Source organism: Lepisosteus platostomus, chromosome 5, assembly GCF_059453375.1.
Source record: "Lepisosteus platostomus isolate fLepPlt1 chromosome 5, fLepPlt1.hap1, whole genome shotgun sequence".
In the NCBI taxonomy this organism is placed as follows: Eukaryota; Metazoa; Chordata; class Actinopteri; order Semionotiformes; family Lepisosteidae; genus Lepisosteus; species Lepisosteus platostomus.
In genome coordinates this window covers 63,104,355-63,119,098 of record NC_142615.1, presented here as the reverse complement: position 1 = coordinate 63,119,098, position 14,744 = coordinate 63,104,355, and the positions used below count along the sequence as shown (strand labels likewise).

The 14,744-nt window shown below is 37.5% G+C and overlaps 1 long non-coding RNA gene across 1 annotated transcript; it reads right to left on the bottom strand.

The window, feature by feature from the left end:
• Positions 1-2,416: 2,416 nt before the first annotated feature.
• On the bottom strand, positions 2,417-14,224 carry LOC148670960 (uncharacterized). The gene is made up of 3 exons (XR_015936650.1): positions 14,120-14,224; positions 2,879-3,190; positions 2,417-2,654 (listed from the first exon to the last, which is right to left on the bottom strand). It is a non-coding gene; the product is annotated as an uncharacterized LOC148670960 (long non-coding RNA).
• Positions 14,225-14,744: the final 520 nt, after the last annotated feature.

Sequence of the window (14,744 nt, the reverse complement as noted above, 5' to 3'; positions counted from 1 at the left end):
GTCTGCCAGGTCCCAGGAGTCATCGCAGACTGTCCCCCAGGAGCCACTGTGATAAACCTCCAGCCTCCCAGCACAGTTGCTTCCTGCCCCAACCAGCCTGAGGGATATCTGATCTAGGAGCAGAGAGGCAAAGGTCAGGGGTCAGGGGTCAGTGTAGTACTCTAGAGGCAGACAATTTGCTGTAACAACATAAACATCAGCTCAGGCCACTGGGCGCAGCAGATGCATTACAAGCATCTCGTGTGTCTCCTGGGGCTCCAGTCTGAGTGAATAGCAGCAGCTCAGTCACTGAAAACTCAGAGTCAAGACTGTCCACCCACCACAGGATCAGCAGTACACACACAACAGTTTGCTGTGGGTCTTACAGGAAATGGGAGGATTCCTCAATCTCATCCATTTGAACACTGTGGAACTACTTCACATATTAGAAGAAAGAAAACATTTCATAGATTTAAATATTCAGTTAGGAGATGTGGTGTCAAAATCTTCTCCGCACAGCAGGGTAAGAGAATTTGGAAATAACATTAAAAACTGGAATGGGATTTGAAGATTTCAGAATTGGGCATTTTGATAAATTTTATATATTCTTTTAGCAGACTGTGACAATCATCACTACTGTACCAACTATGATAAAGCACAGAAACAGTACCTCTCAGGTGACAAACTGAAGTGTTCATATATTGTAGATGCACTTGCTGCAGATCCCACAAACACTGTATGAGAGAAGTTAAGGAGGATGGTGTTAAAAGTCCACACACACACACCTGCTGCCAAATAGACTAATCTGGGATTGAACTGATTAACAGAGAGCACAACACACACTGAGAGCCCTGGAGATTCAGAATGAGAGCCAGTTCATACCTGGTGTTTCTGAGGAAGGAACAGTTGAAGACGGGAAACCTGTCAAACACAGAGAGAGAAATCAGAGTGTGAGCTGTGTGTGAGAAGCAATTTAACACAATTTATGAAACTACAATTAAAACAGCACTGATGTGATAGAAACAGTCCTCATTCTCTCTTTACCTGCTCCAGTTGAATCACTGGTGATATTTGAGTGGAGTAGAGTGTCAGCTGTGTTCAACCTTTACTATCCATAAACCTTCACTATCTGACTCTTGCTTTCTCTTCAGCCCCTTGGTTTATTATGTGTTGGATTAAAGAACTAATTAAACTGGACAGGTTTTAGTTACTAGGTACTGACACCATGTTTTTTTAAAGTTCATATAACTATGAATATAAATTAAAAAATATGAATATAAATATAAAACTCATTTTTACTCCTCACTGTATCTGTGTAGCAATCTGAAAGAAAATTACACAGTAATGTAATAGTGTGCTTCTGTGTGTAAGCAGAGGGAGTGTTATTGTGTTTTAAACACATGATTCTCACCTGAGCAGATGACTCCTGCATCTTGTCCATGAGAGCACCCTGCTCTCCCCCATGAAGAGACAGCACAGTGTGAGAGACGACTCTCATTGCCTCGGCACTCAAACACATCAGCCCATACTGGTCCACTGCCCTGTCCAAACCAGGCCTGTCCTGGTGCTGCTACAGCCTCCCCACAGCCCAGCTGCTGGCAAAGAACAGTGGTATCTCTCAGGTCCCAGTAGAGATCACACACTGTCCCCCAGTCCCTGAAGAGCCACTGTAACTCCACTCGTCCAGAGCAGGAGTCCGAGCCATTCACCAGTCTGAACCCTGTGTATCCTGCACACAGGACAGGGGAGAGAGCAGAGAGACAGCTTCACAACACAACAACAGGCAATAACTCTGAACTTCACCTTCAAATCCATTGTGATGATGCACTTGTGTTTTTTAATCAAAATGATGACTTTTTTCATTTTCAAGTGTAAACAAAAAAACAATACAAAAACAAAGCCGATCAATCTCTTTGATCATGGCTCTCTTGCAGAGAGCTGGTGTGCTCCTTCTCTTCACATACCTCACACACCTGCTAACAAGCTGGAATTTAAATGAAGAGGAGCTCACCAGTCAATCATCTGGGACTGTAATAACTGCTTGCTGACTCCCCTCGATTAGATACTCATGAGGACTACCTATCACATATTTTTAAAATCTTGTCCTTTTAATTATTGAAGTAGCTTATCAAGATGTTATTGTGAATCAGAAGGCTGATTTGATGAGGCATCATGGCCAAACCATGGTAGCATGACTTTAATGTATCATCATTGAAGTCAGTGGAGCACCACTACAGCAAAGACTGCTGGGAACGACAGTCTGATGACCGGTGTTAATACCGCAGTGAGCAGATGACTGATGGGAGTTGGGGTCTGTTTCTCACCCAGACTCTGTATTATGAAATACATGATCCTGCTCTTACCAAAACACTTCAGTCCCACGAAGTTCTCATGGGTGCATCCCTGTGTCTTTGTTGACTTTGGACAGAAGAAAATCTGAGATTAATTGCCATGGCAGTGGAGCACCTCGGAATGGAAGTTTGCTTCCCCCTTCCCGATCGGATTCCCTTTCAGGACTTGTGAAGGAGCCCCACAATCTAGCTGTCGACAGACAACTTCTGCATCCTGCCTCTCGAAGTCAGAGTCACACACTGAACCCCAGGTCTCTCCGTGCTGCAGTTCCACTCTTCCAGAGCAGAGATCACTGCCTCCAACAAGCCTGACCCCTCGATGAGCTGGAATATTAGAACAATAACAGAGATCACTCTCCCTGACCAGTCTGACCTCTCAATGAGCAGTGCGAATGGGAGGATGGACAGATGGATCATGATAATGGACTCTAGATCACCGATGGAGCTTCAATATCCCTCCCTGCTGGAGACTGGAGAGAGTCTGTACCTTCTCCCTGAACACCTCAGTCGACCATCATGGACATGACTGAAACCCCATTCTTACCTACCTGTACAGATCACTCCAGAGTCCTCATGAGCATAGGAGTACTGTTTCACTTCATCTTTACTACAATCTCTCAACGCAGACTCTGATCCCCTGCAGTCGACCCAGCCCAGCAGGACTGATCCAGACCCTGGTCCAAAGTGAGCTCCTATTGGTGCTGAAATAGCAGATCCACAGCCCAGCTGTCTGCACACCACTGCAGCATCTTCCAGATCCCAGGCTCTGTCATAAACTGTCCCCCACTCTCCTTTATACTGAATCTCCACTGTCCCCTCACAGGGACTGGCTCCATTCACCAGCCTCACGTCAGCACTGCCTGGAGAAAGAGAGAGACAATACTTGTCTACAGGATGTTTTTATATTTATACATATTTGAAAGATACCTGATATTGTCTTATTTGTCTTATTAATGTCTTTTACCTGCTTGATTAGATTGGTAGTCCCTTTTATTGGGAAGAGGAGAAAGTACAGTGACAGGAAGATACTGACAGTGTGTGAGATACTGGAGCGTCTATCTGTGTGACTTCAGAAGGCTGGGACTTCTGGTCCTGTGTTTCTGGGAGCTGTGGTCACTTCAGAGTTCACTACAGTTGTCATTCTGATCATATTAGAGTAACTACATTGCTACTAATTGTATATAACAGGTAAGAGATTTAAACACTGATGTGTCACTCTGTGTGCTGTACTTTGAAAGCATTAGTTATGAAAACAAAACAGAAACAGTGAAAGATTTTTCACATTTCACATCATATTGTGCTGAAATATATACGAGATGTACAGTATATGTTGTGATGGAGATTTTTGTCTGAACTACATCCCCAGGCTGCCATAAGACACCTGACCAATTTTAAGAAGATGATTGATTAGTTGTCAGTCTAAAACCAGTAAGCCAAGTCTTTCAAGGGTTCAGTCTACCTGCGCCTGTGGCTAGAAAGTTGCAAGTTCGTATCCTGTGGCTGGCAAAGGAATCCTACTCCGTTGGGCCCCCGAGCAAGGTCCTTAACCCTAACTGCTCCAGGTGTGCTGTATAAATGGCTGACTCTGTGCTCTGACCCCAAGCTTCACTCCCTGTCTGTGGGTCTCATGGAGAGCAAGTTGGGGGATGTGAAAAGACAAATTCCTAATACAAGAAATTGTGTATGGCCAATAAAGTGATCTCTTATTTCACCCAATGGAAAGACACTGATAGCAACACCCGCTGTGTTACTGTGATGTTGTCCTGAGTGTCTGCTCAAAACCTTGACATGAGGGCAAGAGTCAACAAGAAGACTCTTCCACAGTGGCAGACAGGTGATTCATGTGTTGTGCTGAAATGTATATGAGGTTTATATTATTCTTTGTGTGAAATATGTGAACAACAGATTTTAGCATTTACCTGTCAAGACCTATATATAACAAATCATGGATCGATTAACTTATGTTAAAGCACAACATATTCCAAACATAGAAAAAAAGTTAAATACACAGACATTGATTCTGAGACCCATTATATTTTATTCCAAATATACCAGGTTTAATGTATTTTGCTGAACAGTCATTCCTTAACCCCAGAGTTCACAGTTCAGTTTATTGGTCATATCCACAAATGCAATGAAATGCTTCTTTGCATGTGTGCTCCAATACAAAGACATTGAGGAAACATCAACCTAAACACACAACAATAGCAGCAACATCTAAAGTAAAATAGCACTCAAATCTAATTAAAGTTTCTCAACTCAGATCAAATTAAACTCAGCACAAGCAGTATGAAACAAAAACACCAGTGGAGGTCAACAAGACGATTTGCAAAGTTGCAGAAAGGTGTTTCACATGTTGAGCTGAAATATAAATGAGGTATTTATCCTCATTCTCTGTATGTAACAATATGTAAACAATGTATTTCTACATTTACCTGTCAAGATCTAAATTTCACACACGATTCACAGATTTGAATATGTATAAAAGACAACGTATTACAAACACAACTGATAGGTTTATTGTACAAGCACAGATACAGATACAGATATACTTGTTTATTTGACTTAATTAATTCAACTTTTAATTAATTAATTTTACTTAATTAAAATTATTAATTTATATGAACATGAATTTACATGAATTATTGAATGTCATTAGCCTTACTCAATAACATACCATTGATTGTGCTTTTCTAATATATGTATCACATAACAGAGTTTCTAAAACTTGTTTATGGAAAGTTCCTAATTCCCGAACAATATATTTCCTCTCATTATACAACTAAGTCTTATAACATACATCAGTATCCTGTGGCAGTTAAACTATTGTTGTCATATACAGATGCAGCCATTCAAAACGAGCTGTGGTACAAAGCGGTGGGCGTATTGCATCATAACACATTGTAAAGCGTAAATTGCATCATACCGCATAATACCACAGCTATGATAATAGTATCCAGAATCACTGCCAGGTGGAGCTATTAAGCTTAACCTCTCATGTACAGCATTTGAGATGTCACCAGAAAACATCTGGTTTCAAATCCTGATCACTGCTGAGGGACATTCTTTATTCAATTAAGAATTTAAGTTGTATACTCTTTAGACTTTTAAATTTACACTGTGTATTACAGCATGTTAATCATTAAACATTAAAAAGTTGGTATATTTTATAAAAGCAAGATTGCTCAGTTGGACAAAAGTACACAACCTTCCACCTTCACCATAAATATTTTAATTATGCATAAATATTTAATGTGCCGAAGTCTTTAACTTAGTAATTTACATGGGTTCTGGTTTTAATGTACTCTCGGCTTCACATGGGTATGCACCCTCACCACTGCTGCCACAGGTTGGCCCCCCAACACTGGGAACTCAAACTCTGGTCTCCAGCTTCACTCAACAGGGTGCCAGTGAGCTGAGCTAAAGGGAGATCTCCCCTCAGCCCGGAGGCTGAGGACTCTGTTATCCACAGGGAAGGGCGGTGACGTCACCGCGCTGGTAAGCCGGCTCGCACAACCTGCAATGCTGGCCGTATGCGTTACATTAAGCTTATATTCTGTACTGAAAGTTATAACGTTTTATCCTTTTCCAAGAATACGTACAGTACAGCAGTAAGAACACCACTTGCTGTTATTGTAAAAAGATAAATGTTGGAGCGATTTAACATCACTTGATAGCTATATTAATATGGAATTGTGTAACTAAGCAGCTAAAGTATCACAAGTGGACTTTTTGGAAACATTTTGACATTTGTTTCCTTTTAAAAAAAATTATATTGTTCTTGTAGTGGTAATGGGCACTGCAATGTAGCGAGCTGCACCCAGACAGTTCAAAGCACGATGGGAGCATTACTTTCGGTTTGGTTCAGCCACTTTATGTAAAGCAGCTCTGTACTTACTGGGGTAAAGTTAGCTTGAAGTTCGAAAAGGATTTTGGCACGCCTGTAGCTTTTTCATGAAACCTCCTAGAGTTACGAGAACACTTGCTGTGTGGACAAAGTACATTGTGAAAAATTTCACAGCCTTCACTATGTTGTTTTTATGCCATTTTTTTGACCACGCATGAATATTCTTATGTCCATATCTTCGCAAGGGAAACACAGAAAGCCTTTAAACCAAACGCATATTAAAGACCTCTACTTTTTCACAACCTCTACATAAAACTATCAGTGAGCTAATTCTCTTTTGTAAACTTCCGGTTTTTCATCAATGCATGATTACGCACTAACTGGAACCCTATAAGAACAGGAATAAAGCTTTTTTTATTTCTGAAACCCTTTCTTCATGTCCTGTTTTCATTCAGGTAAAGGTCAACTATATACACAATACTTACAAGTAATAGGTTTATTCCATTCTGAAAAAAAAGAAGAAAGAAAACACAACGTTTCAGCCGTGGAGCCTTCTTCAGGTGTAACCCACCTGAACTATACACACAATACTACTGACAGTAGGAAAATTCTTATTCTTTACTCAGCAGCATATTAAAAACAGCACCCATGATGTTCAAACTGAATTGTACACAGAAGACTGACATAGCTTTTCATTGTGGATCTCTTTTTCTTGTGATTTTAATGTGGCACTATGCACTGGGATAGGGGTATGCTGTTCACAAGCCAACAGCATTTAAACCACAGCACCCAAAATGCTGTAAGTAGGTGTTTTACACACTAAGCAGATCCTCTGATCTTTCCAAGCCTTGCTTTGGGCTCTTTTAGCTTTTTAATGATTTTTTTCAATATGGCATCACTAGAATTGATATACTGGGATAATGGGGTCTTCTTCATGACTCAATAGCTTTTTAAGCACAACACCCACAGGGCTGCAACTAAGTGTTTCACACTCTAGACAGGTCCTCTGACCTTTCCCAGCTTTGTTCTGTGTTTTGAAACTTCTTTATTTTTTTATGATTTTCTGAAGATAACACTACAGGTAATACACTGAAATAGGGGGGTCTTCTTAATGACTCAATAGCGTTTTAAGCATAAGATTCACAATGCTGCAACCAAGTGTTTTACACGCCAGACAGCCCCTTCACCATATACAACATTGCTTTGGGTTGTGAATCTTTTCCTTATTTTTTAATGATTTTTTCAATATGGCACCATTAGAGAGGCGTTACATGGGGATAGGGGGGTGCTATTCACGAGTCAATACCTTTTCAAGCACAACATTCAAAATGCTGCAACCAAGTGTTTTACACTCCAAACAGGCTCTCGGACCTTTCACAACCTTGTGTTGGTTTGTGAATCTTTTCTGATCCTTTTCTTTTAGATCCTTAAATTAATATTGTTATTAATTTCTTTAGATAATCAATTCCATATTATATTCTCTATTTAGCGGATTCTAAAAAATATTTCTGTATTTCTGTATTTCTGCGAATATGCTCGTTATCGTAGTAAACAAAAGCATACTTTTAGAATTTGATTAATAGGGAATATAATATGGAATTGCATATCTGAAGAAAAGTATCTAAAAAGAGTATCTATCTTGCCAGCGCGGTGACGTCACCGCCTTTCCCTCTGCCTATGACCTCTTTTCTGCCTGATCTTTGGCTGATCTAAAGAAATTAATAAAGATATAATTATATACATATACTGTTTCTAAAATAATACTGTAGGCTGTGAAAACATTTGTCAGTATGTCCATGGGGGGAAGGGAGACTATTCTACTCTGAGAATGAAGAGGGGGAGGAAAAGTGCCCGCGGTCATTTCTTTCACTGACAAAGCTGTGTTGTGTTAACAAAAACTACAGTATGCTTAAGAGTTTTTAAACTTGTTTAATTCCAAACACCTTATCCAGTGGGGCAATTTAACAGATGCCTCAAGCCTTTGAAAGGCTTCTTTGAAAAACTAAAATAGCAAATATTATGGACATTATATTGACATTTTTTTAAATTTGATTAATATGGAATATAATATGGAATCACGTATCTAAAGAAATTAATAATGATATAACTATATTCATATACTGTAGCTTAAATCCTGCTAAACTAAGAATTAGACACAAGAAAAGGATTATTGGACAATGTTCTGGGGCTCTGGTGGAATTTCTCTGTAAATTGAAGAGTTTAAGAGAAGACACGTTCGCATCTTTTTACACTTGTAAATAAGGAACATTCCAATGTTAATGCGACACAGAAGATATTATTAATAAGACACTATTCTTCTTGTGTCTAATTTTTAGATTAGCAGGATTTGCGCGATAAGCACTTTGCTTAATGGGGATCACATTACCCACATCTATAATCACTGTACAATACTAACTACTTTCAGGCTGTGCTGAAACATAAAGCGTCGTTTTTCATTCAACGTGTTTCTGAGTCACTGTGTCCGTCCTCGCCGAACCCGAAAATTCCACAATATTATGAATGCCCTTAGGCTGGGCAAATTATTTTTTTAATTTTTAAAAAATAATTCAATAATGAGATATAATTATGTGTTTCTGCTTAGACATTGCATGATTTTAAAAGCTATAAAAACAGGTTTCGATAGTTAATAACCACTTTTTGTGCATGAAAAATGGGTGAACTTTCTTCCTTGTGGTCAGCCTAGAATCTTTGTGTACACTGTAAGTTTCACTTTTTTCTCTTTTCTCACCCGCTGTGATTCGGGCACAGAAGGGTTAAAAAGAAGTCAGACAGGCAGAGGGAATGGGGAGGGATGAAACTGTTAGCTGTCCTGGATAAAGTGATTAGAAAATAGGTGGATTTACATCTGTGAAAAGCGTTCCAATTTTAATGCGATATAGACAATATTCATAATAAATGATCTTGTACGGTCTGTAAACTGAAAATGTATAGAGGACACACGTTGAGTATTGCCTCTTTTTACACTTGAAAGAACATTCCAATGTTAATGTGACACTGAAGATATTATTAATAAACTTTTAAATCTGAAGTGGATAACTCTACTTTAGACCTGCACAACTCCACACCTGCATGTCAAGATCATTGTCCATCATGCATGAATGAGTCAAATTAAAAATAAAACATGTTTACAAAGAAAGTAGAATAGAGTAATCAGATGGGAACTCGAACGCAGGCCTTCAGCATCACTGCTAGCTATGTCAGGCAGCTGAGCTAAAGGGAGATCTCTCCTCTGAGGTCCCTGCTAGCTATTCAGAGGGAAAGGCTGTGATGTCACCAAGCTGGTGAGCAGACACACCCTCTAATGTCAGGCGTATGCATTACATATATTTAGATCTTTGAATTAATATCGTTATTGATTTCTTTAGCCTCACAACGTTGTCTTCTTGTCTCTAATTTTTAGTTAAGCAGGATTTGAGCTACAGACCACAAAAAACAGGATTCACTTTTTTCACATATTAAATGTTCACATATTAAACTTAATATGGTCAGACGGAGCACGTAAAAACATTTCCAAAATAACCACATGTAAGACTTTGATGCTTAAAATGTTTAGGAAGAAAGTGAGATACTGGTGTGTATTTTTTCTTTAAACTACCAATACCAACCATATACATATCATATATATAACATATCATATGTTTTTGTTCCTAAATTAATATCGTTTATGATCATCAGATGCGTTATGCTCCTCTTCTTTTTATGCTCAGCTATTAAAATTTCCCTTTAGTTGTACAATTCTATTTGAATATTCAATACTAAGCAGATTAAAACATGCACAGCCAAGATATTAAATGATTAAATCTTTTCACTAATGACCAATGCACCACGAGTGCACCATTTTGGCCTGCCAATCATGTACCGCGGTATGCCGCAGTGGGTTGTTGTGTGCCTTATGGGTTTGTACCGTGCATTTTGAATGGCTGCACATGTATGTTTCTCTTAAGATTCCAGTAATGATTATTATTATCATCATCATCATTATCATCATCCTTTAATCCTTTTCTGTGAGTTTTAAGGTATAATTATAATTTTCCTTTGTTGGGCTGGGTAAGGTTGCTGTTTTTATTCCTGCTGCTTTACAAAACAAGAGCTGTATGTGCAAAAATTAGATTAGTTTTACATTACTTCCTTTTTCATCTAAAGCTTTTACAAAAATAAAATTGTTCTAGGCAATGAAATATTTTCCCGACTCCCAGTTGTAGGATTAGTTTTATAAGTAACCACAAATCAGAATTAAAAAAAAATATTACAATCTCTCAAACCTGTTTTTACTTTTTTGCTTAAGTACATTCATGGTATAATTATGCTGAATAGCATCTGTACAATTATTATTAATCCCACTGCTTTTAAAAACAAACTTAAAAAGAAGTAAGCAATTAATTTACAGCAACACCAAACAATCTCTTAAGTAATGTCAGATAAATTACCACAAAGCTGTATTTAAAATAAAATAGTAACGTCTCTCAACCATGGTTCATTTTTGCTAAATATTGTGCACCTTTAACATTTATAGATTTACGTTTTAATTACAGTTTTTAGACAGATAAGACAGATAAATATTATTATTATTATTATTATTATTATTATTATTACTGCTTTTGAAACCTAAAATTAACTTACTTACTTAGAAAATGATTATAATGTTGATACACAGTCACTACGCTCAATTAAAGTAAAAAACACTATAATTGTGTACATTACTTTGTGCAAATTTGCCACCTAGACATTTATGGGTTGATCGCAGTCATTATAGAGTGCAACAACCTGACTGATGAATCTCTAAGTAATAGGATTCTGATCTTTTAACTAAAATATTTCTAGGTAATTCATTTCCTTATGAACAGATCCAGAAAAAGTCAATAATAAAAACCACACAAAACCAAGGTTAAAAGAAAACAGTCAAATCTCTCACCCTGGGCTCATTTTCATGTTCCTTTTTACTCTTTTTCATCTACAGATAAATTACAGGTGTAATACAGTTAATCAAGCCAACTGATGAGTTTCTCAACACCCTGGGCAGGTGCAACATTGACAGTGACCTGTTTCTGGACTGAACGCATCCACACATCTACTGCTACATCTGTTCTCTTTCTTTTCCCGTTTACAACCGTTTTTGTGCAATATATGCCAGGGACCTGTGCAATACATTTACATCTATATTTATATCTATATCTATATTTACATCTATATTTGTATTCTTATGTTTGATACGATTTTTCTGTGTACTGTTTTGTTCTAGTTTGTTCTTTGTGTCCGGACTGTGAGTAACTCTTTTGGTGCACCCCTCACTGTACTGATTGTATTGTATGTATTGTACTATTATTATATCGTTCGTTACACTGTGGCTGTGTTGTCTGTGTTAAGCTGCTGTTGCACTGCAATTTCCCTCACGGGATCAATAAAGTATCTATCTATCTGATCTAGACTCACAGTCTCTCAGCAGAGTCCGGTTGTTATCACTGCTGTGGTTTTACAAATAGATTTAAATTGTTCTAGGCAATGAAATATTTTCTTAACTAACAGACACAGAAAACAATAAATAATTGATAAATAACCTGTACAATCTCTGCATTTGAATCTGCAATCATTTTTACATTAATTTTTACTCCTTCTCATCTACAGATTAATCCTGAGCTCCAGTCTCTCAGCAGAGAGACAGTTATTATTACTGCATTAAAAAAAGACTGAAATTGTTCTAAGCAGTTAATTATTTTCTTTACTAACAGACACAGAAAACAATCTGTGATACATAACCAATTACTGCTTTTGAAACCTAAAATTAACTTACTTACTTAGAAAATGATTATAATGTATAATGTATAATTATAAGGTTTTGATTTTGGGCTCACTGTAACTGTAAAACTATAAAAAATCTAATTACTCTGTAGATGAAATGGAGTAAAAAGTAATGTTAAAACATCAGATTAATTTTAATCTACATATTACAGTTTCAAAACAGTTAATCGAGCTGACTAATAGGTCTCTAAATTCCCTGGTCTTGAGCTCCAGTCTCTCAGCAGAGATCCAACTATCATCACTTCTGTTTAAGAATAAATGACTAAACAGTGCTTAAAATGAAACCATCAAAATCTCTGCTTTGGAATTATCATCCATGCCACTTTATCCTAAAGACTAAAATTGTTCAAAGCAACTAAATATGTTCTTTACTCAGAAAACAATCAGTGATAAATAACCAGCACAATCTCTGCTTTTGAGCCTGCATGCATTTTCACATAATTTCTACTAATTTTAGTTTATCAAGCCAAATTTCTCTACACCCTGATCCTGACTCCCAGTCTCTCAGCAGAGTGCAGTTATTATCACTGCCATGCTTTTACAAAAAGTCTGAAATTGCCCTAAGCAATTAATTATTTTATTTTACCACAATCTGTGATAAACAGCCAGTATAAGCTCTGCTTTTGAATCTGGGCTCATTTTCACATTACCCCTTACATTGTAAAACTAAAACTGTAGAAAAACTGTACTTGCAGATTAAATAGAGTAAAAAGTAATATGAAATTCTCAGATTAATTTTCATCTGCAATTTTTACACAGTTAATCAAGCTGACTGATAAATCTCTTAATTCCCCGATCTTGAGCCCCAGAGATCCAGTTATCTTCCCTTCTATTTAAAAAAAATGAGAAACAGTCTTTAAAATAAAAAAAAACATTATAATCTCTGCTTTTCAATTATCATTCCTGCTGCTTTTTTAAGACTAAATTGTTGGAGGCAATTTAATATGTTCTTTACTAACAGACCCAGAAAAAGATCAGTGATAAATAACAGTACAATTTCTGCTTTTGAGCCTGGGCTCATTTTCACAGTAGTTTATACTCCTTTTCATCTAAAGGTTAATTATACTTTCTGTACAGTTTATTTAGCAGACTGATGAGTCTCTGAATTCCCTGATATTGAACCCCAATCTCTCAGTAGAGATGTGATGATCATCAATTCTATTATATATTTTTTAAAAGCAGAACTTATCTGTGATAAATAAACAGTACAATCTCTGCTTTGAAATCTGGTCTCATTTTCACATTATTTTCTTACTTCTTTTCATCTACAGATTTATTACAGATTTCATACAGTTTATTAGGCACACTGATTATCCTAACTCCAGTCTTTCAGCAAAGTGAGGTTATCACTGCTGTTGTTTTACAAAAATACTGAAAGTGTTTTTAGCATTTAACTATTTTCTTTACAAAGAGAAAAACAATCTGTGATAAATGACCACTAAAATCTCTGCTTTTGAATCTTGGCTCATTTTCACATTACTCCTTTTAATTTACAGATTATTAAAAGATTTTATACCATTTATAATGCAGACTGATGAGTCTTTACACCCTGATCCTAAGTCCCAGTTGCTCAGCAGAGGTGCTTATTGCTGCTATTGTTTAATTTAAAAAGCACTAAAATTGATCTAGGCAATAAAATACCTTCTTGACTAATTACTGACCAGAAAATCAGCAATAAATACCGCATAAGGCTCAGTTTAAAATAAAAGTAGTAAACTCTCTCACCCTGAGCTTATTTTCACATTACATTTAACCCTTTTCATCTAAAAATTAATTACAGGTTTTCTGCACATTATGACACTGATTGCTGAGTCACTGACTCTGCCATTTATAAGTGCTGCTTTTGAAAACTAAAATTATTATGGAAAATGAAATATATTCCTGATTTAATCACCAAAAAATAAAGAGCAACTAAACTAATCTTACAAAACAAAATCCAGCATTGCAAGTTTTTATTTTAGTTTAAGTTTGTGCTCCTTTTCCACCTAGAGATTTATGGTTAAATTATGGTTTCTCTGTTTATTTAGCTGATTGCTGAGTATCTAAAGAGACTGATCCTGACTCCCAGTATCCCATGACTCATTTAAGCAGCTGGACAAGACTCTGAAGAAGACTGGACACTTACTGGCTGAGGTGTGTAGCACCAGGACAGCGAGAAAGAAGATGGACAGGCAGCTCTCCATTGTTGTCAGGACAGAGCGCAGCTGAGACCCCTGTCTTCCCCCCTGAGCCCACAGGGCAAATGAGCTGCTGCTCAACACCCAGGACCCCCAGTAACAACACACCCCCCCGCCCCGCCAATCACACACAGCACTGCCTTTTCAGACTGAGAGCAGGAACCTCCCGACAGGGCCTTTTCAGTCTTCTCCAAATATATCAGAGCCACATCACTGTTTCCTCTCCCTGAAGACACTCCCAGGAGTGCGGAGGAGAGGAGAGATAGGAGCAGCTCTGTGTCTCACTGAAGGACACACACACACACACACACACACACACACACACACACACACACACACACACACACACACACACACACACACACACACAGAAACAGCAGGGCTGCAGGTGCTCCAAGGGCAGGAAGAGAACAGATATTAACACAACATAAAATCTCTTCAGTTCTAGACAAGTAACATAATAGTAGGTCAGTACTAAGTTAACTAATTTATATATAAGACAAAACAAATTTTGAATACATCCTAAAATCATTTTAAATATTACAAGGTTTTAAATTGAAAGACATTTCACTT